Genomic DNA, 3,236 nt, shown 5'->3' with positions numbered 1-3,236 from the left:
CCTTTAAATTAAGTAAAATAAAAGTGGCTGCTCAAGTGTTTTAATTATTACAATAAATGGAAATAAGCAAATCTTCCTCCTTAAGAGGCCACTACTATCATATTGTGTTTATAAACCAAAGCCAAGTGTGTATTTCTCATACAATAACAGCACTGAAATAGTAAAAATCAACAATGGGAAGAATTATATAAGCTACAAGCAAAATAAAGTACGGGTAGCAGGAATCATATAAAGCAAAACAAATAATAAATGAAAGCAAAAAGTAAACTGGGGCAAAGGAAGCCATTCTACATTGGCAGAATAAATAACACACCATGATGGTTTAATAACAGCATCAAAACATGCAGAGAAAACAAACTATAAATGCAAAGGGAAACTAGCTGGAGCAACCACTGTGAACAGCTTTATCACAACTATTTTAGCTTTTGACAGAGAAATAAACTATAACCAAAAAAAAATAAACAAACCAAATTTGAACAAGATATGTCATGAAGGCTATATTTTAACCCTGTGCCCTATGGAGAATGAATTTTCATTTCAAGCATCCTTGAATCATTTTCAAAAGCCTTTTTTTTTTCCATACTAGATTTCCAGGAAAATGGCATTATATTCAAGGAAGCAGAAATTATAGAAGTAATATTCATCTAACTATTTCACAATTTTACAAGAAGTTAGTGACTGTGGGTGATTGAAGGCTCCAGCCATGTTACAGTTCCCGGGATCAGCAGTCACAGTGGCTCTTGTTCAGAAGCAGCGCCTCCAGCAGCTTACCAGGAAGCACATATACGATAAAAGAGTTACAGGTACCTGGGCATTTGATTTTTGAAAATGGATTATAGTTGTTTTAAACCAAGGAGAAGACAGTGTAATGTTGAATCTGACCAATTTTGCGGATATGGATGAACTGACCAAGGATTCTAATGTCAATATACTACTTTAAGGAGCCAGAAGGGATACTGAGGGTTTGCTCAAATGACTGGTTGAAACCTAGCTTGAACTGAAGACTACTAAATGAAGTTGAGATGGCAGTACAGATAAGAATCTTAAGTCTTAGGGATATAAAAATTTTAGAATGAGCTGCTTATCAAATTGCTAATTGGAAAGGTCCAGAGAGTTGCTTCACTGAAGCATAGAGAAACACGATAGTCTAAAAAGTACTAGCAATACAGGAAAACCATGTATTATAGTAATCGTTCTCTGCATGAAGAGAGGCCAGTGGGAAATGCCTTCATAGACGCAGGTTCTCTGATTTCAGTGGGGATGATGGGATCCCCAAATGACTGAGGCTGGAGAGCAGGGATTAACCACTGGAGAAAAGATAAATTTGTTTATGTAAATGGGCAGCAGCCTCAGAGAACTATCGGAATGCTATGACACAGAAAGATCTTGGTGTTAGCTAACTGTTCAAATATCCCATAGGCTAAAATAGGTGAGTAGACTACTAATGTTTCATTTGATATGTAAAAGAAAAAATAATTACTCGCTTTCAGGTGAAGGTACTTGACTTAAAGCAAACATAATTTAAAATCCCAATTCCTAACCAAATTCCCAGACCTGCTTCAATTCACAGACTCAGGACCCTGTTAGTGGAGGAGAAAACAGAATGAGTTTTCTCAAGAAAGGACATTGAGACAATGCTCTAAGTATGCAAGTGAACCTTCCTCCTGCAGCCACCTGACAGGGAAACCTTTTACTGGTGAAAGGAAAACATACAGATTTGTGAAAATTACTAGACACTGGCTCTACACTGACACTAGCTCCTGACACCTAAGATGCCGCTGTGGTCCCTCAGTGAGAACGGTAGCTTATGGATGTCTGGAGCTTTTGCCTATGCAACTGAATCCTCAAATACAATCTAGAATATATAGTTGGAATATACACACTCATTTTTCTTGTTTTCTTTTGTATTGCAAGGGGATAGAAGTCTGAAAAAAACAATACCAAGTATTTCAAGGCAGCTGGATTATGATTAGGTTTTACCAATGAGGGTCATAACTAAGGTATTAAACTATGGGGGAAGGAAGATGATATCCTGTTCCATGAGGAAAGGTAGAAGGCAACTAAAAGTGACCACGGGCTCCAGAAAACTCCAGCAACTTCCATGTGTGCAGTGATGGCTTCTGCTCAGGTGCAGCAATTGGTGTCTCCAGCAGCCTCAGCAGTTACACTTTCAGTAACTTCTGCAGCAGCAGCAATAGCAGGAGCTAATGGCTCCTGCTGTGCATCAGAACCTCCGGCAGCTCAACAGAGCGTGTGGGCTCCTGAGCCTCAGCTTAGGGCTGTGCTCAGAAGCAACCTCCTGAGCCCTGAGGAACATCTTTCTTTTGTACTTTCAGTCCTTCCTACACCTAACTTTCTGATACCCATTCCATCACTTGCTTCTTTATTTGTCTTCCAGTTACCACATCACCTTTGTTTCTAGTTCCCAGAATTAATCCCTTGAAGTATCTAAGTGAATCCTTTCTTCTTGACTGAATATTGATTGCTATTTATAGTTTCTAACTGCTATAGAGGGTGAATTGTTGCACGGAGAAGTAGAGTGGGCAATCTAATAGGCCATCCCGTAGAGTTAGGACTTTCTTTAGACAGATTCCATATGTTGGGCTCTTAGCAAGTTGGTAGACAAGTTTTCTAATCATTATCCCCAAAGCAGCTTCTAATTACCACATAACATTAAAGGAACCCTTAAAACAAATAATGTCCCATATTCTCTGATTTGCATGGGACCTGAGGGCCTCATGAGAAAGAATGTGAATACTTTCAGAATGTAGAGTTCAGACAAATATTGATCAACTCACATCCAACCAACCTGAGATGCCCCAGTTCCCTGCCTTACCTCTTGGTCCCATCTGCAATTACACCCGTCACTTGTTCTACGTCAACCAAACTGTCCAGTTTGTTCTCCTCAATGCTTCACAAGCCCTGTCTGAGATGTGGGCTGAGATTTGGACTTATTATGTGGATTTTACATGAAACCACTTATCCTGAGGATTCGTGAAAATGATAGGACTTCCTATTAATCACAGACGTGAGTTTCAGTGCATTGAGATTTGATGAATTAGTGTTAATAGTTGATGTGAGCACTACTGTACTTGGATCTGATGGTTTCGAAAATATTTAACTAACATTTTTACAAGACCACAGCATACTTTAGCCACCTCCAATGATTGCATGTCATACTGTCAATCACAAGTTCTCATAATTTAGTATTTATTTTACCACTTCATTGTACCTTT

This window comes from Macaca mulatta, chromosome 17 (assembly GCF_049350105.2).
Source record: "Macaca mulatta isolate MMU2019108-1 chromosome 17, T2T-MMU8v2.0, whole genome shotgun sequence".
Classification (NCBI taxonomy): Eukaryota; Metazoa; Chordata; class Mammalia; order Primates; family Cercopithecidae; genus Macaca; species Macaca mulatta.
This window is presented reverse-complemented; position numbering follows the sequence as displayed.